Below are 26,996 nucleotides of genomic sequence, written 5' to 3'. Positions count from 1 at the left end.
TAGGACTTTCATGCCAGATGCTGGCCAAGTGTTTCATAAACAGGTTCACTTACTCTTCACTGCAATTTTAAGAGGGACATTACAAAATGATCCTCATTCCATAGATAAGGAGATGGAGATTGAGCAAAGCTAAAAAAATTCTCAAAATGAGGTCAGTGTCCTAGCCAGGATTTGAACTCAGCCATCTGGATCTTAACCACTACATTATGTTGTGTATTTCCTTTCATTTGTGTAAATTCCTCATTTTATTGTGTGCTTAGACTTCTGTGGCTTGCATATTACCCTTCTTTTCTTTTTCTTTTCTTTTTCTTAGTAGTTTGTTTGTTTGTTTGTTTGTTTTAGTAGGCCCCACACCCAACATGAGGCTTGAACTCACAACCCTGAGATCAAGAGTTGCACCCTCCACCATCTGAGCCAGCCAGGCGCCCCTCTTTTTCCCCTTCTACCTGATATCATAATAGAGGCACTTTCCCATTTTGTTTAAAGCTCTTAACTTTTTTAATTAAAAAAAGTACACACATGTAAAATGAGAGAGACTAATCTAAGGGAAGCTATGAACCCATCGCAAGGCTTCAACAATTATCAACCAATCTTATTTCCTCTGTCCACGCCTCACTCCATTATCTAAAGCAAATTGGAGACAGCACATTATTTTATCTGTAAATATGGCAGCGTGCAATTTTAGTAATTTGTTTCTTTTTTATCTTCCGTCTCCTCAGGAAACCACAGCCCTGTTGGTCGAGTAACGATTACATCCAATGGAAAACTTCAATATTTGGTCATAGAGTTAAGAGCTCTTGGTTTTAGTCCCTGAATCCCTCTTTGAAATGACCTAAGTAATTTCTTTTTTTTTTTTAAATTTTTAACGTTTATTTTGATTTTTGAGACAGAGAGAGACAGAGCATGAACGGGGGAGGGTCAGAGAGAGGGAGACACAGAATCTGAAACAGTCTCCAGGCTCTGAGCTGCCAGCACAGAGCCCGACGCGGGGCTCGAACTCACGGACCGCGAGATCATGACCTGAGCCGAAGTTGGTCGCTTAACCGACTGAGCCACCCAGCGCCCCATTAATTTCTTAATGTTGTCGGAATCCAGTCTGTGCTCAGATTTTCCCCATGTAGACATTACTGTGAATGCTCTCCTTAATTTGATTCTGAGGACACATCGGGAAGAATTTGGTGGGTGGTATGGAAGTGTCAGAACTCTTGAGCCGATGTGTCCCTGTTTCTGCGGAATCCGAGATTGAAACCAACAAAGATGCTCCCCAGATGTCGGAAACCAGATTTCCAAAAGTTCAGTAGAAAGAAATATGTCTGACTCCGTTTCTCACTGCTCTGTCCAATATGGTAGCACTAACCACATCTGGCTGTGTACATTTATATTAATTAAAATACAGTTTTAGGGGCAGCTGGGTGGCTTAGTCGGTTAAGCATACGACTCTTGATTTTGGCTTAGGTCATGATCTCACGTTCGTGAAATCGAGCCCCATGTTGGATTCTGTGCCAGTGTGGAGCTTGCTTGGGATTCTCTCTCTCTCACTCTGTCTCTGTCCCTATCCTTCTCTCTCTCTCTCTCTCTCTCTCAAATAAATAAATAAAAACTTTAAAAGAATATTTTAAAAAATACAATTTTAAAGTCAGTCCCTTGTTTGGCATCAGCACTGAGTAGGGACGTGTGGTGAGCGGTTGCCATATTGGACAGGGCAGACACAAGACATTCCCACACCATCACAAAAGTTTCCGTTGGACAGTTGGTCTAGAGTTGGAGAAGGAATGGTAGTCACAAGGGGCAAGAGACTCTAAACAATTTTTTTTTTAATCTGCATTTATAATTGCGGAAGTTCTTGGAAGAATGCAGCGTGCCCACATGGGGAACTTGACGAACTTAACATTCAAGAGGAAGTCAGATATATGCCTCAAGTCTCACTGCTCATTTAATAGCTTTAATTGAATGGTCTCCATCTAGCCCTGTGCCAACAAAAGGTTTGCTTTATTTTTAAACGTACTTCCTTTTCTCTAAAAAAAAAAAACCAAAAAACAAAAAACAAAAACCGATTCCTGCTCAGCAGTGGAAAACATGAAGTTAGCCCGGTCTTATAAATATCAGCTATGTCCAGCCACTTCCAGTTTTAAATAGTTTCATTTCAAGAAAACATTCTGTCACATTCAGATATTGGTATTTTCTATTGCAGTCTGGTTCAGACCCCCTGCCCGGGGCTCGGGAAGCAGAAGACAGCCTTGTCCATTGGTGCCCTTTCCCTTCCTCCTAACAGCCCCTCCTGTCTGCTCCAAGGGTCCCTTTGTGGGAAGTGACAAGGATCTCTCCTCTCTCTGCTAGGCCAGCCTTCTCTGTTTGACCAGTCCCTCCCTCAGTGTCCGGCTCACTTGTCTGGATCCACCTGTGCGGGGAATCCAGGTAGGATTCAGCTGTGATGCCATACTTCGTGTAGGCAATGACCCTGACAGTACGTCTGTCCAAAGTCCCAGGCTGGGTGGACCTTCAAAGACTGGTGGCCAAGCTTGCAGACCCTCAGCCACTCTGACTGTCAGGGGGGAGACTCCCTCCTTGGTCACCTAGGCTGGCTTTCCTGACTCAGTCCACCTTTACCCAAGATGGCAGAACTTCTTCTAAGGGTCTTCTTGCATGAAATGCCAGGCATGAGGCTCCATTCTCTTTCTGCCAAGTGCAATACCCCACAACTCATATACACCAGTGGGGTGCCAACTGCCAATAAGTGACTCCAGAAAAAAAGGGGTTACGTGTCCCCATTCCAGACTCTCCTACCTCACAGACATATTTCCCTTGGAGCTCACCAGTTTGAGAAGACAGGTCAAGAGTCCCCATACTTCATGGCATGGGAGCGATGGTCGAAGATATAATTACTTCCTCAAGAACTCTGCTCCCTCTCAAAGACATCCCCCTCATCCTCCTTTGCCCCCTTCCCGTTATCTTACCTCCTCCTGGCGTTTTAAAGCTCATGATCCAGGTTGAAAGGGTATATTGGTTATCTATTGCTGTGGATCAAATTACTCCCAAACTTAGCAGCTTAAAGCAACAAACTATTATTATCTCACATCGTTTCTGAGGGTCTGGAACCCAAGTGTGGTCTAACTGGGTCGTTCTGGCTCAAGGTTTCTCATGTGGTTTCAGTCAGGATGTCAGCTGGACATGCTCTGTCTCTCTCTGTCTCAAAAATAAATAAACGTTAAAAAAAATTTAAATTACGTTTTGTTATTATGATACAAGTAACATGTATTAAGTGTTAAAAAAGGAAAAAAAGACACAGACAAGTAAAAAAGCAGACAAAAGTCATGTCTTAGTTCACTATTCAAAATCAAACCTTGACGTAACGGTTTTATAGAATTTTCTTCTGTATGAATGTTTACTTTTGCAGATTCTTCCTTGTTGGCTCATGCTTCTAACAGCATCTTGTGAATATCTGTATTTGTTGGTGATCCTATTCCTAAGGATTTGCTTCAGGAAATATTCAAGTCCATGAGCAAAGCAAAACTTCAACCAATTTAACCCAATATATTCATCTGATAACCTTGATGTTTTATATTTGTTTGCATTTCATATTTAGAAATATTTCTTCATGGTTTCTGATTCCAGAAGTTTCTCATGCTCGTCTGAGTTTACCTAAATTAATTTTAAGTGGCACGATTTTTTTTTTTTGAGTTTCTACTGTCTTTGCACTATAATAATAAAAAAAAAAGGTACAGTTATGGCCATTTGGTGCCCTCCATGACTATGCTTTTCTTTCATCATGTTTTTGGTTTCTTTGTTCTTTTCCTCTAAAGTTTGAAAGAATTTTTCAAGTCAGTCCGCACATGTGAATATTCACCTTTTAAAAAAATATTTTTGTTCTTAACCTTTATTTGTTTTGAGAGAGGGAGAGAGAGCGTGTGCTCAGGTGAAAACGTGTGCACATGTGAGTGGGGGAGGGGCAGAGAGAGAATCCCAAGCAGGCTCTGCGCTGTCAGCACAGAGCCCCACGCGGGGCTCGATCCCATGCACCCATCGTGAGATCGTGACCTGAGCTGAAGTCTGACCCTTAACCGACCCAGCCACCCAGGTGCCCCAACAAAGTTTCTTTGTGGCACAAGTTCTGAGCTGAGAGGAGTAATCTGCTTCCAGTTTCCTTATACTCCTCCTTTATTACCCGTTTCATGTGACCTCGACAAGGCTACACGTTACCCAGTGCTCACAAGTATACCTACCACCTGTCACCGCATGACACGGTTACAGTACCATTGGCTATATTCCTGATGTCGTACTTTTCATCCCTGAGACTTATTTGTTGCACAACTGGAAGCCTGGACCCCTCTCTCCCCCCACCCACTTTGCCCATGCTTACCCTCTGGCAACCACCAATTTGTTCCCTGTATTTAGGGGTGTATTTCTGCTTGTTTGTTTATTTGATATTTTTTTAAGTTTAATTAATTAGTTAATAATTTCTTCAAATTTACATCTGAGTTAGTTAGCATAGAGTGCAATAATGATTTCAGGAGTAGATTTCAGTGACTCACCCCCTACGTATAACACCCAGTGCTCATCACAAGTGCCCTCCTTAATGCCCCTCCCCCGTTTAGCCCATCCCCCCCACCCCATGCCCCACCAGCAACCCTCAGTTTGTTCTCATATTTGATAATCTCCTATGTTTTGTCCCCCTCCCTGTTTTTATGTTATTTTTGCTTCCCTTCCCTTATGTTCATCTGTTTTGTCTCTTAAAACACTCATATGAGTGAAGTCATATGATTTTTGTCTTTCTCTGACTGACTAATTTCGCTTAGCATAATACCCTCCAGTTCCATCCACGTTCTTGCAAATGGCAAGATTTCATTCTTTTTGATTGCCGAGTAATACTCCATTCTATATATATATATATATATATATATATATATATATATATATATATATATACCACATTCATCCATGGATGGACATTTGGGGTCTTTCCATACTTTAGCTATTGTTGATAGCACTGCTATAAACATTGGGGTGCATGTGCCCCTTGGAAACAGCACACCTGTATCCCGTGGATAAATTCCTAATAGTGCAATTGCTGGGTTGTAGGGTAGTTCCATTTTTAATTTTCTGAAGAAGCTCCACACTGTTTTCCAGAGTGGCTGCACAGTTTCCATTCGCATATTTATTTAGTTTTGAGAGCGAGAGAATCTCAAGACACGGGGCTCGATCCCACAGACCTCGAGATCATGACCTGAGCCAAGATCAAGAGTTGGGGACTCCACTGACTGAGCCACCCAGGTGCCCCTGTTTGACCTCTTAATTTGCTCTTCAACAAAGTATGATCTAATGGTTGTCAACGAGCAGAAGACAAATTGCCTGTATTCTCATGGGGAGCATGGTTCCATGTCCTTCCTCGTCCAGGATCTTCCAAGTAGATCTTTGTCTCCTTCGCTGATGAAAAGAGGCTCTCACTTGGGACTCCCCACCTTTACCAGGTGACATCTTCCTCTTGCTCCTCTCATAGGCTTTGGAGAGAAGTCAGATTCAACTGATTCAGCACCAAGTCTGCCTGCATTAATGGTGGGGCAGGAGAGAGTAAAAATGCCAGTGGCCTTCTCCCAGAAATGGGGCTGATAATAGTGTCTGTGGATGAACAGCTCACAAAGGTCATGATGTCCTGCAGACGGCAAGCGTTTAATAAGTGGTTGCTGCCGACATTATTATTCTATTGTTGGTATTTTATTACTGTAATGTATCTTTGTGTGTCCGTTTTGTTCATTATTTTTGTTTATCCTTACCAACCAGAACAGTGCAGGAGCCATTCGAGACACTCCAGAAATATTTATTGCATGAATGAAGTTTTGAGAATTTGGAGAGGTGATCATAGAAATGGGTCACCATGCGCCATGTTGAATCAAACTTTGGTAGTGTTGCTTACAATAGTGAAGAACTTTGAATCAACCTACGTGTCAAATAGCAGGGGTCAGTTGAATCAATGATGGTGCTTGATGTGCTGGAATCCTATGTCCTTTCTTGCAGAGCATATCGTGCAATACTTTGGATGGGGGAAATGTTTACTTATATTGTTGGAATGAAAAAAAAAGGGAGTTACACAACAGTATATACAATATGATCTCAAATACATAAGAAGTGTGTATGCATAGAGAAAAACTGAAAATAAGGTTTGGAAAGCATGGATCCAGGGGCGCTTGGGTGGCTCAGTCGGTTAAGCGTCCGACTTCCGCTCTGGTCATAATCTCACAGTCCGTGGGTGCGAGCTCCACGTGGGCGTCTGTGCTGACAGCTTAGATCTTGGACCTGCTTCAGATTCTGTGCCTCCCTCTCTCTCTCTCTCTGCCCCTCCCCTGCTCACACTCTGTCTCTCTCCCCAAAATAAATAAACATTAAAAATTTAAAAATAAATGTGAGACTATAAAGAAGTTAAAACGAATGAATTAGATCTATATGTATCAATATAGATACAGTTCAAAGCACAATATCTAGTCCTGGGAAGATACATGCATGCAATGTTACTCATGCAACATTTTCAAATTAAAAACATCCATAATGCACATGGATACATAGATGCAATGTTCATGGATACATATAAGCGTCCTAAAAACACAAAAGCCACAGCAATAACTACTCCTCCTTTAGGAGGTGGGAAGGGGTTGAGAGCTTTTAACCGTGTTTCCTCAAAATAAAAAAATAAAACCCACAAACAACCAAGATCCCTAAGACAATGTGGCAAACTACTAACATGTCTCATCTGGGTAGTCGGTCCATGGATACAAGCATGATATTAATAATACTTAACCACTGACATCCCCTGGGTATCGACCAGCCAGAACAGACACTGATCATCATGTTGGAGCCCCATCCTGAGGTGCCAGCCACCACATTATTCACCACATTATTGCTGGATGGTGGGTGGGTCCTTGAGAAAGAGCTGATGCCATGTAAACTGCCACCAGGGTTGTTAGGTAGGTTCATAGGTAATTATCTCTCAGGCTGAAGGCGTGCTTCGTAGATTGCCAGGGGACCCGCTTCTTAGCTGCCTTCTCTCTCTCTCTCTTTTAATATACATATATATTTTTTTTTGAGAGAGAGAGAAACAGAGCATGAGCAAGGGAGGGACAGAAAGAGAGGGAGACATAGAATCCCAAGCAAGCTCCAGGCTCTGAGCTGTCAGCACAGAGCCCGACGCGGAGCTCGAACCCACGAACCATGAGATCATGACCTGAGCCGAAGTCGGATGCTTAGCCAACTGAGCCGCCCAGGCGCCACGGCCACCTTCTCTTCAACAGTGTCCTCTGTGACTTGGATGAAAACCACGGAGATAATTAAGTAAGATTTGCAGGTGATGCAAAACCAGAATGGCTGAGCATTCCCATGCTTGACTGAATCTTAAGACTCTTCAAACTCCTACTTGACTCTCAAGAGGTAAGACTGAATCTCTAACGTAATAATAATCCCAACAGGTGGCAGAGAGACACAAGAGCCAATTAAACAAAATTAAAGAAGTGTAAATACAGTATTTCATCTAGCTTACAATCACTTACTGCTTACAGACACCCGACATGGCAGGCTGTCATGTGAAAATTCCAGGAGTCTTAAAGCCTTTTATAATCTGCTGGTGGGAGTATAAATTGGTTTCTGGAGGGTAATTTGGTGATAATTAAAAGCCTCCCAAGAAAACACATATTTTTTGAACTAGCAATTCAACCTCTAGGGATTTTTAAGAAATCAGGGTGCCCCTGGTGGCTCGGTCAGTTGAGCAACCGATGTTTGATTCTGGCTCAGGTCATGATCTCGGGGTTCGTGGCGGGGTTCGTGGGTTTGAGCCCCGCACCAGACTCCGTGCTAGCAGAGAGGAGCCTGGGTGGGATTCTCTCTCTCCCTCTCCCTCCCTCTCTCTCTCTCTCCCTCATGGTAAGGCACTGTGGGTTGGGGGAATGGGGAGATGTTGGCAAAAGGGTGCAAACCTCCAGTTACAGGATTAACAAGTTCTGGAGATGTCATGTACAGCAAGGTTGTAGCAGGATTCTCGCACAGAGAGTTGTGACGCTGAGGTTTTTCTTTCCAGGAAGCAACTTTATTTCTTCCGGAACGTCTCAGTTGGGTTCATACCGGAAGAACTGAGTCCTGAATGCCACATGACGTAGCTTTCTATATATTTTTTACTTCTTTGTCTCCCATGTATGGTAACATACAAACTTATAGTCTAATTAAGTGGTCTCATGTTACAAGGTGGTGAGGGACGTTGTCACGTACCCATATAGCCAGGTTGCCTTGAGGGTTTTTTGATTCCTTACTTAGGGAGGGGACCCTACCACAAGGTGGCTATAGTTAATAATACTCTATTATTTCAAAGTTGCTGAGAGAGTAGATCTTAAATGTTCTCACCGCAAAAAAGAAATGGTAATGGAGCATCTGGTCTGGCTTAGTCAGTAGAGCATGCAACTTGTGATCTTAGGGTTGTGAGTTCAAATCCCGCGTTGGGAGTAGAGAGTACGTTTATAAATAGTAATTATGTCATGAGCTGGAGGTGTTAGCTAATGCCATAGTAGCAATCATTTCGCAATATATAAATGTGTCAAATGAACATGTGGTACACCTTGAACCTATACAATGTTAAATGTCAATTGTATCCCAATAAAGCTGGGAAAAATTGTCAGAGAAACACACAGAGATGGTTATTTAAGGATGTCAATCCAAGCATTGTTTGCAATTGTGATACAAAACACAAGTATAAGGAACCTGTCAAGAGGGTACTAGTTAAATACATTGGGGTAGTGTATGACCAATAGACAATCCAAGATAATAAACATAGGGAATAATCTGGAAGATTTTACATGAATGTATTTATAGTGATTATCAATAGGTGGTGGGTTGTGAGAGTTTTTAAAGTTTATCTTTTCTTTATTTGTATTTTCTAATTTTCAAAGATTATGTGTTGCCTATGTGATGAAACAATGAGCTTTAAAAATTAGTTTTAGCTGACAATACACTTAATGTAATCCAACAATGTGATGTTGCTGCTAAAAAGAGTGGTCATTTGGGGGCGCACGGGTGGCTCAGTAGGCTGAGCATCAGACTCTTGATTTCGGCTCAGGTCGTGATCTCAGGGTTCGTGAGACTGAGCCCCGAATCTGGCTCTGTAGAACCTGCTGGGGATTCTCTCTCTCTCTTTCTGCCCCTCCCCCACTTATGCTCACTCTCTCTCTGCCTCTCTCTTTCTCTCTCAACATAAATAAATAAACTTAAAAACAAAATAAAAAGAGTGGTCATTTATGTAATTAGGGAGGAGACCGGGATAAACATTACAACTTTCACGCTCCTGTGTTGGGGGTTGCATTTTTTAGGGTTCACAGGAGTGGGACCAGAAATGTTGACCAAGCTGGAAGTTATGTTCTACATAACTGTTGAGAAATCAGGGCTATTTATCCCAGGAAATAAATGACTAAGGGAAAGTATCTCGTCCTTAAATGATTGAAGGCCCATCGCATGGAGAACATTGGCTCAAAGTTGCTGTAGAAAACAGAAAAGGGGTAGGAGCAGAGAGCAGAGAGCAGTAGCTTGCTAACAGGGAGAAACTTTCTAACAACCACGGATTGTTACTATTGCCATAATGAGTTGAATCAGTCAGGGCTCCTTGGTTGCAAATAATAGAAACAGACTCCAGTTAACATATGCAAGAAAAAATTATTGGAAGATTTGGAGTGTCTCATAGGGAAGAGCCTGGGGAAGCAGGCTTGGAAAAATGAAAGAATATTCTGAGTCATACGCAGGGTGTTTTGCAGAAACCAGGGGCAATCTTCATCCAAGAATATTAAGGATGTACTTCTTAAAACTCCCCAGTGTCCTCTTTGGCATCTGATAGGGTTTCACAACCCATGAATTAAACAAACCTTTTGTGTGCCCGGATATTTTTGTTACAGTCTACCTCTTCTGCTTACTTCATTACATCTGTCAGCATTTGAAACCCGAAAGGCCATGATCATGTCAATGAGTTCTGCTTCTGACTTCCCCAGATTCTGCTTCTAAGCATTGACAGATGTCCTCTAGTGTCATGTCTTGGGGTTTGGTGAACAAGTTCATGTTAGCCCTCAAAACTGCTTTTATTTTAAAAGCAGAGGGCTATTCTCCACCCCAATTTTGTTAGCCCGTGGGATGATCTTTTCTGGGCAACGGTGAGGTGAGTGGTTACGGGATGGAGGGACTCCATGTTTTCTTCACATGAGAGTGGTTTTCCTCCCTCTCATCAGAGCATCACGTAACTAGAACGAAACACGAGTGGAAGGAAAGACGCGGAGAATAAGTGGCCGGAGGGAGAAAGGAACCAATTTGAAATTCCCACTCCACACCAGGCATCCTACTGGGTGCTTGTGTGGGCAGGTCCCCGGGAGAAGCACATAGAACAACGGAAACAGATTGAAGCAGAAAAATCATAATTTTGAGGTCATGGGGTAGCACGCAGAATTCTCAGAAAGATTAGATAACCAGGCAGACCAAATAGGCAGTAACAAAATGGGGCTTTGCAGTCAGAAAATAGCAAATAGTATGCCACAGAATTGGTTCAGAGGAAGAAGAAAAGAAAAGAAAAGAAAAGAAAAGGGAAGGGAAGAGAGAGAAGAGAAGAAAAGAAAAGAAAAGAAAAGAAAAGAAAAGGGAAGGGAAGAGAGAGAAGAAAAGAAAAGAAAAGAAAAGAAAAGAAAAGAAAAGAAAAGAAAAGGGAAGGGAAGGAAAGAAAAAAAAGAAAAGAAAAGAAAAGAAAAGAAAAGAAAAGAAAAGAAAAGAAAAGAAAAGAAAAGAGGTTGCTGTCAGCACCATTAAATTCCAGAGGCCAGAGTTTGCACTGTTGGCCCCCTTGCACATTACTGTCCCCCTTCTTCCCCACCCTATTTCTCTTTCCTAGCCTCAATTCTTCTCCTCACCTTCATTTATTTTTTTATAAAAATTTTTAATATTTATTTTTGAGAGAGAGAGAGAGAGCAGGAGAGGGGCAGAGACAGAGGGAGACACAGAACCGGAAGCAGGCTCCAGGCTCTGAGTTGTCAGCACGGAGCCCGATGCGGGGCTTGAATCCATGAACTGTGAGATCATGACCTGAGCCGAAGTCAGACGCTCAACCCACTGAACCACCCAGACGCCCCTTGACGTTTCTTCTAATATGATTATCTCAGCAGCCCCATGAGCGGGTATCTCCACCTTCCAGATGAATGAATGGAGGTTCAGATCATTAGACTGAGGTCAGGCAGTGAGTGAGCTAGTGCCCTGGTGTCCTTTCTCATCTATTCTACCACGATGTCTCTTACATGCCAGGCAGGAGCCAGGTTGAGCCCTGGACACAACGATTCCACGAGCGAGGCATTGGGAGAGCCATTTCACAGGTAAGGAGATAGAAGCTTACTCAAGGTTCTTCGTTTGTAAGTGATGGGAGACTGGTTGCATGACATCAGAGTCAGCCCTTCAGTCAACCGCCTCTCTTTCTTGGGGAAAGTGAGAGGTTGGATGAATCCTCTGTTTCTCGTGCTTTCAGTCTTTGTCAAGCAGGTGTGGGGAGCATGCCAGCTGAGCCCCCCCCCACTCTTCCGTCTCAGCCGATAGTGCACTAAACCCCTCTGTCACCTAAGATTGGAAGCTTGCAGCCTCCTTGACTGCTGGCGTCTCACTCCCCATATGATGAGTTGGCAAGTTCTTTTTCACACGCAAGACCTGTCTTCTGGTTCTTCTCCTCCCTCATACCCACAGCCGCATCCCTGGTCCAGGTCTGATTACTTTATGCCAGTCATCTTGGGCTGTCTTATCAATTGGTCTCCCTGCCTTCACACTCGCCCAGGAGCCCATCTGCATGCTGGCAGCTAGGGTCTTTTCAGTGGACATCACGGTTGACTCTCCATGATCATGCAACCCCAGAAGACTGGTCCAAGTCAGCCATGGCGAACGACTGTGTCATCTGACCAGGCCCTGTGACCCATAGAGACCCGGAGAGGCGCATCTCCTGGGACGATGCTTCAGGATTGGCTTGTGCCTGGCTGTGTTACTGGCCATTTGGCCATCTTGCAAGCACCCCAAGAATAAAGTGATAGCTTTGACACAGTGGAGATGGAAAGGGATTGTGGGTCTTTGAGGGATTCGTTACTCTATGCAAATCTACTGATCAATCCCCCTCCTCTGTGGCTTTGTATTACCTTTGGAATCAGGTCCACACTCCTCAACGTGGCTTTTGAAGCCCCTTCCGGGGACATGATCCACGCATCAGCCCCTGGGTCTGACTCTCCCAGCCCTTTTCCCTTGGCCTTTAGGTCGTGATTAGATAATCCTGACTCCTCTTACCCCCCTCCCCCCACCCCAAATCGTCCAGAACGTCTCTGCTCTTTCTTCTCTAGAATGTTCTTTTCCTCTTTCTCCATCTACCGAATTTATTTTCATCTTCCAGGATCAGCTCAAATGGTGGCTCCTCTTTGAAGTGTTTCCTAATCCCCAGGCAGAATTAAGGAATCGCTTGAGTGTCTGCGAGCACTTTGCGTCTGTGTTATGGGGCTCTTTCCATCCTCATACACAGTCATAGGCACTTATATTTCTCCTTTGCTAAAAAGTGAGCTCCTTAAATACAGGGGCTTTTTCATCCACACTGTAGCTTTGGTACCCTGCACAAGACCCAGTGATTCCGTATGTACTAATGACATTTTTTACTGAAAAGTTCTCATTCATTCAGATTGTAGACCATCCAGCATGTGGCTATTGATTATTGTTCATTTTTTATTAAAAAAATGAAGCAGTATTCTCCATCACACTGTCTTCGGGATTTTGCAGTTTAAGAAGCTCTTTAACAGACACTGTCTCAATTAATCCTCACCTGTCGCTATAACACCAGTATTATCCCCACTTAACAGATGGGGAAACTGCACACCCAATCCAAACCTGTTTGTTGCGTGCCTACTATTTGCATAACGTTATGTAAGAGGCAAGCTGTGGAAGGAGGTTGCAAAGGGGTCCAAAAACCATAGTCTCTCCATTAAGAGAGTTTGCAACTTACAAGGGGAGGTAAGAAATAAGTCAGAATGTTTCAGTTGCAAGATATAAAAGCAATGCAGTACAACATTGGAGAGATCTTGAAGGCAAAAATTTATAACATAACACAAGAGGGATACACAACCTTAGTACCATAAAGTTAAGAGGGAAGATAAAAGTGTGGGCTTACAGTAGGAGTCTGTGAACCATCTTCCCAAAAGGAATTGAACGGGGGGCGCCTGGCTGGCTCAGTCGGTAGGGCGTGCAACTCTTGATCGTGGGGTCATGAGTTAGAGCCCCACATTGTGCGTAGAGATTATTTAAATAAAAAGAGTTGGACCTGAATTTTAAGGATCAGTGGGCTTTCACAAAATGGAAAAGAGGCAAGGCATTCCCTGTGGAAAAGTGAGGGCTTGCTGGGCAAGGAAGTGAAGCTAGTGAAGTGAAATGAGTTCCAAAGAAACTCATGAGCTCCAAAGAAATGAGTTAGTGTTGGATGGATGGATGGATGGATGGATGGATGGATGGTTAGATGATAGATAGATAGATAGATAGATAGATAATATAGGTGTGTGGATAGGTAGATAAATGAATAAAGAATAGGCAGATAAATCTGCAGGTTCAGAGGCTGGGCTCAAATTTTACTGAGAATGTCTCCCAACACAGAAGCATGATGATAAGCTGTATTCTTTTTGCAGAGCAACCTGGCTTTTCTTGTCCAGCTGAACGAAAGGAATCGTGGGTGTCCAAAATCATGTTGAATTAAGACATTCGAATGTGGTCAGAACTACAGGGACATACCTGGGCTTAGGAGGTAATCAGGGCGGTGTGGCCTTTTAACGTTATGTGTGGGTGTGTTTTCTCACAAACACATGTGCAGAGACACACATAAAACTTTGTTTGGGGTTTTTCTTTTCCTTTTTACTGTGTTATGCCAAGCTTTTGTTTTGACTGAATTGTCACTTTCCAATGTCTCATGCGTGGGAGCCCAAGACCCCGTCCCGTGTAAATGAGATACTTAGACCCATAATAATGATGGCAGCAAGTATTTACATAACTTGGATAAAGGATCCAGTTCAGCTGGTTGGGGAAAAGGATATTTTTTTTAATATGAAATTTATTGTCAAATTGGTTTCCATACAACACCCAGTGCTCATCCCAAAAGGTGCCCTCCTCAATATCCCTCACGCCCCCCCTCCATCAACCCTCAGATTGTTCTCAGTTTTTAAGAGTCTTTTATGGTTTGGCTCCCTCCCTCTCTAACTTTGTTTTTTCCTTCCCCTCCCCCATGGTCTTCTGTTAAGTTTCTCAGGATCCACATAAGAGTGAAAACATATGGTATCTGTCTTTCTCTGTATGACTTATTTCACTTAGCGTAACACTCTCCAGTTCCATCCACGTTGCTACAAAAGGCCATAGGGAAAAGAATATTTTTAAGGATATTATTATTATTATTATTATTTTAAGTAGGCTCCATGCTCAACCTGGGATTTGAACTCACAACCCTGAGACCAAAGGTCACATGCTTTACCGAATGAGCCGGCCAGGCGCCCCTGGGGAAAAGAATACTCTGTTTTGTTTTGTTTTGTTTTCCCCTAGAAGTCAAACTATGAAGCACTTTATAGTCCATAAACTAAGCAGGTGGAGACATGTGTTCCTGAAGAGCGAGGTTGGCCCAGTCAGGCGGGGCTTAGTGTAACGGCTCCGTCCTCCACTAGGTGGCGCTGCTTGGCTTACTGGGGTTGATCGTTGTGCTCCTCGTGGGTGCGTAGGCGCATGCGCGGGAGCCGTGAAAATGGCGTCACCCAGCCACCCGGTCTCTAGTATGCAAGATACCTGTGACCAAGCCCCAGGCAGCACCTCCCTCCTGAGTTTTGCCTCAGGTGCGGCTGTGTTTCCCGGCCCCTTACTTCTGAAGGACTGTGGCTTTGACCCGTTCTGCCCCTCTGTGGGAGGGTCTCACCGAGCGATGGCCGGGTGCCGGCCGCACCCGGGAACGTTTGCGGGACTGTGCTGCTGCTGCTGCCCAGAGACTGCGGCCGGGTGCCAGCCCGCCCCAGAAAAAGTCGGCGAGATCATGTAGCAGCAGCATTTCTGGGATTATGGAAAATCACAATATGCGTTTGGCACCAGGCTTCACGCCCAGCGACCTCGTTCCAGCACCGGCGAATGTGGTTGTCCTCCCGGGTCCACTGGGGCCTTGCCTTTGTGGGACCCACACAGCCTCTACCAGCTGTCCTCCCAGCCGGGGAGCCACCTCTCCCCGTGTGGCCTGAAGACCCCCGGTCCCCACTCTGTTCCCGGGGATTCGCCCTTCCCACCAGAGCACCGCCAGGTACCGAGCTGCGGAGTTTCAGACTCTGAACTCCCCCTGTTTACAGTCTGAATGGAATTTAAACCCTCTCCTTTCTCCTCTCTCCTTTTTAGTTCAGTCCCTGCGGCTGTTTCCACTTTTCCGCTTTCTCTCCAGCTGCTTTTGGAGGGGGGTGCTTTTCCCGTCTTATTCCCCTGCCCCCGCCCGTCTCCGTCCTCTCTCCCGCATGCAAAACGGCTCCCTGCCCTCGCGACTTCTCTCTCCCCAGTTCACCTCTCCGTGCCGGGTACCTGCTGAGTTCTGTGGTTCAGGTTGTGCAGATTGTTGCGTTAATCCTCCAGTTTTCTAGGTGTGCAGGATGGTTTAGTGTTGGTCTGGCTGGATTTCATGGATGCGAGACACGCAAAAAAAAACTTCCGTGCTGTTCCGCCATCATGGCTCCTCCCTCCGGAAAAGAACATTCTTGATGGGAAAGTGGTTTTGGCTCCTTATTTCTGACAAAATCATGTCCTAGGTTGACGGGCTTGTGTAATCAGCATGAGGTGGGAGTTGCCCCTGCTTCTGGCTTTTAATCCCTAACAGCTGATGAAACCATATTATCAGCGGCAAAGTCTTTGATTTCTTTCTAGTCCACAATGTAACCCATCATCTAGGTTTGTGGGACTGACTTTCCTTGGGCCACAGAACTGGGAGCCATGCCTCTGAACACAGAAGCTTTGCCTCCAGCACAGGGCTTTCCAGTCTAAGGTTTTTCCTAAGGTGGGTCTAGCTCTGTCCAACTCCATGTTTGAACTCAGCCTAAAATATGCCGTTTTTCTCCATTTTCAAAAACTTCCCAGGCTAAAATGGCTTGAGTAACTTTCTGTTTCTGATGTCTTGTGGTTTCTCTGTGAAGGTTTTTCCAGCAAACACTGTTGTTGGCCAGAAATTCCTGGCCTTCCTCTTTCTCTCACTGCCTCTCACTATGGAAGCTGGAAATCCCAATGCAGAATTTCCCCGTCTTCCTGGAGTTCGATGTGGTCTGGTTTGGGCCACTCATAAGAAGAGGCTGTCCTCTTAGGCTACTGGGAAAATATGTCTCCCTTATATAAGGGGCAAGTCGAGAGCTCAATGGTCTTGTCTTTCCCTCCTTAATACATCTTGGGTAGAGAAGCGAGGCGTAGAGTTAGGACGGCCATCCCGGGATCGTGATGTTGCAAGAATGTGGAAGAAGAGGCAACCCACTAAGAAGAAAAGAAGAAAAAGATACAGAGAGCTAGAATGTCACAGCTACCAGACAAACAGTGATACCACTTTCAACAAATGTCTGCATCATTTAAACCTTTGTCGTTGAGTTGTCTGATACGTGCAGCCAAATACGTTCCTAACGTATGGTCTGCCCATGCTTGGCTGAGGCAGTGAGGAACCAGGAGGTGGGAAGTTGGATCCCAGAGACTGACCTTGGAAAGAACCAAGGGTGTGGGAAGTCAGAAGCCTGGTTGATGACTGTCTTCCAACTGGACTTTCCCTAATACCTGTGACTGTACATACCTCTTGACTTGAGCTTTAATGCATAAAATCCCTTTATAGAGAATCCAATATACTGTTGTGGCAAATGCCACATGTTGCCTACATCAGTAGTAAGTTAAAAGTATCCTTTCTCGGGGGGCACCTGGGTGGCTCAGTCAGTTGAGCATCTGATGCTTGATTTTGGTTCAGGTCATGATCCCTGGATTGTGGGATCGAGGCCCTCGTTGGGCTCTGCACTGAGCATCAAGCCCGATTAAAATTCTCTCTCCCTCTGACCCTCTCTCTTGCTCACGCTCTTGCATTCTCTCTTTCTAAAAAATTTTTTTTTAAGAAATCCTTTCTCAGAATCAAGCTCCACAGAGGGTGTGGATTTCTGGTTGTTTTTCACAGTATTTTATTCTCAAGTTCCTGAACAGTGCCATGCACATAGTAGGTACTTATTAAATATGTGTTGAACGAGCAAATTATTGAGACTTTGCCTTAAAAGGCTGTTGTTGGTTTGAAAGCAGAAGGTTTGGCAAATTAAAAGCAATGAGGTCTGTGATATGATCATGTGGTTGGATTGTAGATTTCATTTTGCTTCCTCTAAGGTCTTTTTAAATAAGTCTTAAGGTCTGTCATATCAACAGATACCTTAAAATGAGTTGAAAAGGCACCAGGCATGGAGAATGGGCTCGGAAAAAGTGACTCCTCCCTTGTGACTTACCAGCCAAGTTCTACTGGACTTTGGGATTGGTCCAAAAAAGGAAAGCCCCGGGGCGCCTGGGTGGCTCAGTTGGTTAAGTGTCTGACTTCAGCTCAGGTCATGATCTCCCGGTTCGTGAGTTCAAGCCTTGCATTGGGCTCTGCACTGACAGTATGGAGCCTGCTTGGGATTCTCTCTCCCTCTCTCTCTGTCCCTCCCCTGCTCACGTGCTCTCTCTCTCAAAATAAATACTAAAAATAAAAAAATAAAATAAAATGAAAAAGGAAAGCCTAGTTTAGGTATATTTTAGAGTTCTACATAGCCCACTTCTTTCATTTTATTTAATTGTACACTAACTATAATGTACTTAGTCTTTAACAGGCTGGTCCGAAATTACCCTTCCAGCCTTATGCCCACCTCCCTCCTCACACCTCACTCACATGCCCCACCTTGTGTCTGACCTTCTCCAAGTCAACCCTCAAGACCCAGCTTAGCCTTTCCCAATCTGCCCCACATGGGGATAGTTGCTATCATCCCCAGGATCCTACAGCCCCTCATTCTGGCCTCTGTGACACTGTCCAGCTGTCCCACATGCCGGGATTATGTCCTTCCCATCTTTTTATCTCTTGTACACACTGGGTTTGTAGAGCGGATAATGACAGTCATAGCTAATGTTTACCGAACGTTTACTGAGCATTTATTCACTTCACACCAGATGGTTCTAGGTGCTTAAGGTGTATTGATTCATTTACTCCTCCCAATGCCCTGAGATAGGTATTACCGATAACCCCACTTTATAGATGAGGAAATCAAGGCACAGGGGGCTAAGCGTCTTGCCTGTGGTCATCTGGATGGTGGTTGGCACAACAGCATTCATATCTTGCTCTCTGAACCACTCCTTTATGCTTTCCCTCATGAATGCATGTATGTTGGGATATGACTTGAATAGTTGTGGGTGAGTTGAGTCGTTCATTTAACAAACTACAGATATTGACGGAGATCCTACTGGGTGCTTGGTGCTGTCCTAGGTACCGGGGATTTAGTATGGAACATGGCGGGAAGGGTACTGTCCTCATGGGGTTGACATTCTGGTTCCAGCGAGGTTAAAGTCAACAAAAATAGTCACGGGGGGGGAGGGAACCCTATGGGCCAGCATTTATAGAAATTGAGCAGGCCTGCTACAACTTTCCAGGTCTGGGGATGAGGAGGGAATGGGTCCCACCGCAGGGTGCAACCATGAAAACACCGCAGATTCGCCAGGCTGAAGATGAAAGGGTCATAGCGGGAAACTTCACACAACCTACTGGGCACAGATCAGTCTGAACCATGAAAGGAAGGACGAAAGAGGGGAGCGCAAAGCAGAAAAGAGCGACAGGGGTCCGAGAGGCACGCTTCCATGCTGCACGGAGAGAATAGGATGGTTAAAGAAAAGCCTTAAAACACTAGCAGGGCAGAAAGAGGAGCCAGTGGTAATGAAGGGACCCTCACAAGTGCCCTGGAAATAGGCTGGTGGTGATTGTACAGGCTAGGGCTTTAAAAGGCTTTGTTCTTCTGTCGAAGAAGGAAAGCCATTGTGGTGCATGGGAAATAAAAAGCTTGTGTGTGCGTGTGTGTGTGTGTGTGTGTGTGTGTGAAAGAGAGAGAGATTGGAGGGGACACTCTCTACCCCAAATACAGAATGATTGTCACTATCAATTCTGTACCTTGTACTCACCCAAGCGGAAGGTTCTAGAACTACCCCCACAGGGACGTCTGTGATAAAGCCAGGCTAGGGATGTCAGGATGTTGTGTGCCTGACTCACAGCACATGACTTTCTGTGAACACATACAACACTGCCAGATCAGCAGCAAGACGTTGAGCCCCTGCTTTGGGGTCCCAGAGCCCAGTGGGCAGGGGTCCAGGTAAGACAGTGGAGGCACAGTTGCCCCAAGGAAGCCCTTTGTGACCCCAAAGGCTGTGGGGGTTCTGTTATCTGGTTCAAGCAAAGACTGGAGAGCAACCGAAGGCTGCAGACAACAGCAGGCTGGGATCTTCTGTCTTTCTTGCCCTCTTCTGCTGTTGGAGGGCAACGTAATGAGGGGCCGCAGAGTGTGGGCTCTAGGGTCCTCCCCACGGTCAAATCCAGGCTCCTTCTCTATCTACAGGGTGGCTTTGGGCAAACCCTAACCTCTGTTTCTGCAAATACAAAATGGGCACAGTAGTATCTCTCTTGGGGTGTTCTAGGGGGACACCCCTAGCTGAAAAGGTATATAGAATATGATAAGCAGTCAATATCATTGCCCTTGGGGTTGTGTGGCTCCAGAAGGTCTCACACTCTTTGGGAGATACCATTTCCCCTTGTTCCTTAGTTTCAAGGGCAACCACATTTTTTCTTTTCTTTTTCTTTTTTTAATGTTTATTTCATTTTGAGAGAGAGAGAGAGACAGAGCATGAGCTGGGGAGGGGCAGCGAGAGAGGGAGACACAGAATATGAAGCAGGCTCCAGGCTCTGAGCTGTCATCACAGAGCCCAACGTGGAGCTCGAACCCATGAACTACCAGATCATGACCTGAGCGGAAGTCGGACGCTTAACCGACTGAGCCATCCAGGCGCCCTGCAACCAGATTCTTTCAGGACAAGATGAAGTCTAAGGAGAAACCTTGATGTGAAGTCCCAGACCCCTGAGTCTGTCCTGGGAAGTGGGGAGGTGGGTCTCCAAAGGTGGTGTCACCCTGGGCTAATGACTGTTAGGAGGAGTGCCTATAAACAAATGAGCCCGATCTGTCACCCCGTCTCCAGGAATCCCAGTAGCCCAGGTTGTAGGTTATCATGGGGGGGACACTGTAACCGTCCCTGCCCCCCAACTGCCGCCATGACACGGTATCTTCTGGACTCTGCTCAGCAAGGGCATCGGTCCTCTTTGTTGGATCAGTTTCTCCCTTAGCCCCAAGAGGAGGCAGGGGCAGGAGGGCTGATTTGCATAACATTTGGAAACAGAATTTTGGCAGCTTTTGTTAGGGGTTTTATGAAGGACACACATGCTAGAGAGGAAAAAACAAAAGGAAATATTTTGGGAATTCCCAGTTTGCTCTTGACCCCTGGGTGGAAGTTTCTCTTCTGCATCCCCATCGTCTTCACCCCACCTTATGCCTTCCTCCTAACTCTCCCTAGCTTCGTGGGTGCTTGGGGCTAATATGAACCTGAAAGAAGGTCCCAGAGGGTCCCCTGGCTCCCTCGGGTCCACCCCGGGAGACGATGTTTGTACAGCAGGTGAGCTCAGAGGGGGTGCTCAGGGTATGTCTGAATCTCTGCGCAGTGTGAGCTCTTTGGGGACCTTGTTCTCACAATTGTTCCTTAGCTTCATGGGGCTCCCTAAAGACGTTCACTGGGGCCATAATGGGAGCCACCTCCCTGATTTGTTGCAAAGACGGAATGAGTATGTTCACCAAAGAAGGCTCAGGACAGTGCCTGGCACATACAAGCACTCAATGAATATTAGCTATTTTCTGTAGCACGCCGTTTGTTAAAAGTCAACTATTTTTTAAAAGACACATTCTTCCTACCTCGTCTCCCACAGGTTCCTTTTGGTGGAAAAATCTCTCCTCCTCCTTCCCCTCATTTTTCTTAAGAATGCCCTAGTCATTCTGGATCTTATGCATTGCATTTCCTTATAAAATTTAGAGTTAACTGGTTAATTTCTTCCGGGAGATAGATAGAGAGAGAGAGATGTAAAGAAAGAAAGAGGGAGGGAGAGAGGAGAATGTAGGGCAGGAGGGAGGGATTAAGGAAGAAATTTAAAAAGCTGTAGTAGTTTTTCATTTGGATTGTACTGAATCTATAAATCAATTTGGGAGGAATTGATACCTTTATTGCTATTGAGTCTTGTAATCAATGAACATGCTATATCTTTATTTTAGGCCTTTTTAATGGCTCACAATGAAAAAAAGTTCTTTCTTTTCTCTGTGGAAGTCTTGTACATGATTTGTTTTATTTGCCTCAGAACTTGATTTTTTAAATATTCGATTACGAACATACAATTACAAAATCAGTTTCTACCCATTTGGTCCTGGTATATACAAGCACAATTCACTTTTGTATTTTGATTAAAACAATTTTTGTCATAAAGAAACTTTGTTTGGGGGGGGGCCCTGGGTGACTTAGTTGGTTAAGCCTCCACTTCAGCTCAGGTCATGATCTCATGGTTCTTGAGTTCGAGCCCCATTGGAATCCTTGCTTCGGATCCTCTGTCTCCCTCTCTTTCTCTTTAAAAAATAAATAAACATCTAAAAAAAAAAAACAAAACCCTTTGTTTTGGATGAATTTCGATTTACAGAAAAGTTGCAAAGATAATACAGTTTCTGTATACGCCTCGCTGAGTTTCCCCCATTGTTAACATCTTACATAACCGTGACGCAGCTATCAAAGCTAAGAGATCAACACCCATACATGACTAATAAATAAATTCCAGATTTTATTTGGATTTCACCAGTTTTTCCAAGAGCGTCCTATTTTTTGTTTCCAAGATACAATTGTGGCTACTTCATTGGATTTAGTGGGGGTTTTTGTATTTTTGTTTTTTTAAAGTAGGCTCCATGCTGGGTGTAGAGTCCAATGTGGGGCTTGAACTCATGACCCTGAGATTAAGACCTGAGCTGAGATCAAGAGTTGGACGCTTAACCCACTGAGCCACCAGGTGCCCCTCATTTAATGTGTTTTGGTTTTTGAAAACAGCTACCTGTGAAGCCCTCTTGTTAAATCTAATATTTATATATGGATTTCTCAGAAAATTCTACATTTATAACCAGCAAATAGTGACAATTTTGTTTCTTCTTTCCTAATCCTTATATTTTTTGTTTCCTATTCCTGTTGTATCATATTAGGTAGGACTCTGATTTCTAGAAATAACAGTGGTGGTATCCATCCATGCTTCTTCAGTCCCAATCGTAAAGAAAAAGCTTTCAACATTTCACCATTAGGGTCTGAGGTTTTCGTAAGCCTTTCTGAAGACTCTTTATCAGATCATGGAAGTTCCCTTTAATTCCTAGTTTAAGAAGTGTTTTTAAAAATGGTGAATGAAGGGGCACCTGGGTGGCTTAGTGGGTTAGGCATCTAATGTCAGCTCAGGTTATGGTCTCCTGAGTTCGAGCCTCGTGTCGGGCTCTGTGCTGACAGCTCGGAGCCTGAAACCTGCTTTGGATTCTGTGTCTTCCTCTCTCTCTACCCCTCCCCTGCTCAGGCTCTGTCTCTGTCTCTGTCTCTCTCTCAAAATAAATAAACATTTTAAAAAATTAAAAAAAAATAACCCATTAAATTTAACAAAAATAATGCACTTTTATGAAAAATAACTGTACTTTCCAAAATAAAAAAAAAAATTAATGAGAAGAGTGGCATTGTTTTATAATTTTGCAAATCTCTTTAATTTCTGGCTTATTGAAGATACCTGATTCTCATGTCTGTTTCTAGCATTCGATCTGTTACAATAAGATTTTGGGTTCTTTGCTACAGTATGTGATGAAAATGTAGTTGGAAAAGGAGGAACATTTTAATAGCTTTTGGGATAATTATGGATATTGTTTTTTGACTATTCACTAAAACTTGACCATATTGGTAGTGTCCTTTTCTTTTTTCTTTTCTTTTTTTTTTTTTTTTTTTTAAGTAGGCTTTACACCCTGCATGGAGCCACGTATTGTCATTTGTGGCCTCTTAAGTGATCTGCGTTCTTTTTTTTTTTGTTTTTTAATGTTTGCTTATTTTTGAGAGAGAAAGTGCAAGCGGGGTAGGGGCACAGAGAAAGTGGGACAGAGGTTCTGAAGCGGCCTCTGCTCCGACAGCAGAGAGCCTAATGTGGAACTTGAACTCATGAACTGTGACACTGTGACCTGAGCCAAAGTCAAGATGCTTAACCGACTGAACCACCCAGGCACCCCAAGTGATCTAATTTCAAGACTTTGTCTGCTGAACACCCATAGTTTGTAAAATCCAGCCCCATTCACAAAGTAAAAATGGTGTTTGAGGGGCACCTGGGTGGTTCAGTCAGTTGAGTGTCTGACTCTTGATTTTGGCTCAGGTCGTGGTCTCATGGTTTGCGTTCGAGCCCCGCGTCCGGCTCTGTGCTGACAGTAAGAAGCCTGTTTGGGATTCTCTCTCTCTCTCTTTCTCTCTCTCTCTGCCCTTCTCCCGCTTGCTCTCTCACTCTCTCTAAGAATAAATAAATATTTTTTAAAAGTCTCTAAAACATGGTGTTTGATGAAAAAGCGGCTGGTTCAACTCATAACTCAGTTGCACAAGAGCTTTTCCTCAAGACAACCATCATGTTTCAGCTCACAGAAGTCCTTTTGCTTTCTTTCTGTTTCATCACAGAATATTTTAAAAATGTATTCAAGGGTTGTGGTATTAAACTTTTATTAAAAAAGTAATAATTTGTACTGCTTCACCAAGGACCTGTTGAAGGAAAACCGAATTTCCTGTGTGTGTGTGTTTTTTAAGTAGGCTGCATGCCCAGTATGGAGCCCAACATGGGATTTGAACTCACCACCCTGAGATCCAGACCTGAGCTGAGATCAAGTGTCAGATGCTCTGCCCCTGGATTTTGTGTTTCCTGAGAGCACCTGGCAGAGAGAATTCAGTGGTGCTGGTAGAGCTGGGTACCACGGCCTTGATTTGGCCAAGGCACCAAGACTCTACCACTGCTTTTGTGCCATCAGGACTAATGGCGACACGGCAAAAAGGGGGCAAGCCGTGTCAGAATTGCAGTGAGAGTAGTTGTGACCTTGCAGACTTCGAGACTTGCAGAGGTAGGTCTGTGGACCACACTTCGAGAACAGATGCACTATGACCTTGACTTAACTGGGCCTAGAAATACTTGACGAGTCGCAAGAAACCTTAAGCCTTCAAGATGACGATGACGAAGATGACGGTGACTTCCACCATTTATTGAGTGCCCGATGTGTTCTGTGTCTTGCCGAATCACGTATCGTGAACTCTCTCTTTCAATCACCGCCCTCTCCTTTTTAAAAAATGCGCTGATGCTTTATTGGCGAGGGAGGGGAAAGGGAAGAGAGGCAGAGAGGAAGGAAGAACACTTACTGGATGGTGCCACTGAGCTGGCCAAGGCCGGTTATGGGGTTGTGAGGGATTTTTCTGGAGAGGCCATCTGGAGTCTGTCCAATGCAGATCAGTGGCCTGTGCAGCTGTGCCGTGATTCAGGGATCCAGGCCACCTGCATCCTGGGAGGCCGCCCTCTCCGCCATCTTGGCTCCAGTTAGGGGACAGACTTTATTATTACTTTCATTTCACAGATGGGAAGACCGTATGGCTAGTGAGTCAGGGAGCTCTGAGCTCTAGCTCTCTGGCTCTCCTGAACAACCTGGGGGGTTTGAAGGTAGCAGGAGTGGTCATAGAACAAGTTGAGTATGGTGATCCAACCACCATAGAGGTCCCAGTCAATCCTGTGTTTGTGGGGTGATGGGGTGGGACTCTGGAGCTGGGCTGTTAATCTTGCTGCGAGCAAGGGGATCATCCTTCACCCCGTCTCTGCCCAGCCATGGGATGCAGACTGCCCTGGGTAAGGGGGCATGGTCCTGGGTGAGGTGGCTTTCTTGGGTTAAGGTCAATTCCTGGTGGTAGTGGGGGAACCTAAGCAGAGAGCTGTCAGCTACCAGCTCTCTCAGTCGTGGTAGTGATGAATGCCTGGGTATGTGAAGGGGGATCTGAGAGGATCCTACTCTAGGGTCTGAGGCTCAAGATAGTTGACTGCTTTAGTCTAGAGCCTGACTCCCAGTGAAAGGAGAGCTTCGCCTCTGGGGAATGAACATAGCCCGGATGATAGATCTGTGTGAGCTCTTATGAAACCCAGCAGTCTTCATTTTTTTTTTTAAACAAAGCTCTTCTAGTGATTCTGAGAAATTTACCGGGCATGGTGAGTCCCCAGCTCATGCCATATGCAATTCACCATGTCAGTTTTGCAATACTCAAGATGCATCCTGTTCACTGATATGGGTCCACTGACCATGAACCTAGATGTCACAGAGAGTATCAGATTTTTTTTTTAATATTTATCTATATTTTAGAGAGAGAGAGAGGCAGTGTGTGAGCAGGGGAGTGGCAGAGAGAGACAGAGACAGAATCCGAAGCAGGCTCCAGGCTCTGAGCTGTCAGCACGGAGCCTGATGCGGGGCTTGAACGCACGAACCATGAGATCATGACCTGAGCCGAAGTCGGATTAACCGACTGAGTCCCCCAGGCGCCCTGTCAGATGGTTTTAAAAGCTTCCAAAAGCTCTCGATTTCCGTACTTATCCCACGGCAACCCATGGACAAAAACATTTCACAGGTGAGCGCTGGTCTCCGGACCGCAGTGTGAGTAGAATCGCTCCAGATCTGTGCTTCTCAAATTTAATGTGCTCGAAAATCACCTGGAGGTCTTGTCAAGGGGCACATTTGGATTCGCTACGTCTGGGAGGGAAATTGTGCATTTCTAAGCCCCAAGGGATAGCGATGCTGTGGCACCACCTAGAATAGCAAGGCTTTAGACTACAGCCTGTTCTTTGTTGTCACGAACATCTACCTAAGTGTCTGAAGCTGGCAATCACGCTCCCACCCCCAGGCATCTTCTCCAGGCTAACTACGACCAGTTGCCTCAACTATCCTTCAGCCAGTCAGGTTTCCACATGCCAAGCTCTCCCACGCCGCACCCCCCAATTTCGGCTGGTCCCAGAGACGGCATCCACTCCCTGGCCCTCATCCTGCACCGTCTCTTCTCTCTTCGCCCCCTTTCCCCTCCTCTCTGCATTTGGAGCTGTTGCCTTCAGGATCTCCTAGGCTGGCTCCAGCCCCGGGGGGGGATTTTCAGATTGCTCATGCTTCTGGGAAACTTTTTAGGCTAGAGGAAGGAAATCACTCCCGGGCTGGACAGAGCGGTATGCATCTGTCCGACCTGGACCAACGCCCTGGTGAGCTTCCTGCCCCCACCGCCCCCCTCCGAAGACTCCCGCCTACCCCCTCCGGAGTCACCCCAATTCAACACTTTGTTCTCTCTGCCGTCCCTTATCGCATCCTGGGGCCCTTGAGGGGCTGGAGGGTAGCGACAAAGCAGAAGAGGGGTCTTCCTCTGACCAGGCCAAGACGAAGCAGCCTTTGTGACTGAGTTGACAGTTTTGTGACACTCCTCCTACCACCCCGTGGTCTCCTGCTCAATCTCTTGGGACTGCCCAGAGCCAACTGCACTCCCGAAAACCCAGCCTCCACCAGGGCTTTGTTTCAGAAGAAGGAACGGAATGGGGCCCGTCTCACGCCTGACCATCTCAGCAAGGATTCATCCATCAAATTAGCAAAGTTTGCCCCGTCCCAGGGGCATTAAACTCACAGGTAGATAACCGTAAGAAATTACAAGCTTCACAGAGAAATGAAGACTCAGAAATTAGAAATTCCTTTTCATTTACCCTGACCATGGGCCTGTCAGACACATCCATATGTTTTCACAAGGCTAGGATCAGTACAGATATATTGTCTTTTGTTTAATTT

The 26,996-nt window shown here is 45.1% G+C and overlaps 1 non-coding gene across 1 annotated transcript; it reads right to left on the bottom strand.

The window, feature by feature from the left end:
• Window positions 1–703: 703 nt before the first annotated feature.
• On the bottom strand, window positions 704–834 carry LOC128774363 (small nucleolar RNA SNORA25). The gene has a single exon (XR_008418941.1). It is a non-coding gene; the product is annotated as a small nucleolar RNA SNORA25 (small nucleolar RNA).
• Window positions 835–26,996: the final 26,162 nt, after the last annotated feature.

Source organism: Panthera pardus, unplaced genomic scaffold (genome assembly GCF_024362965.1).
Source record: "Panthera pardus isolate Hobbes unplaced genomic scaffold, ASM2436296v1 HiC_scaffold_3, whole genome shotgun sequence".
Lineage (NCBI taxonomy): Eukaryota > Metazoa > Chordata > Mammalia > Carnivora > Felidae > Panthera > Panthera pardus.
This window is presented reverse-complemented; position numbering and strand designations above follow the sequence as displayed.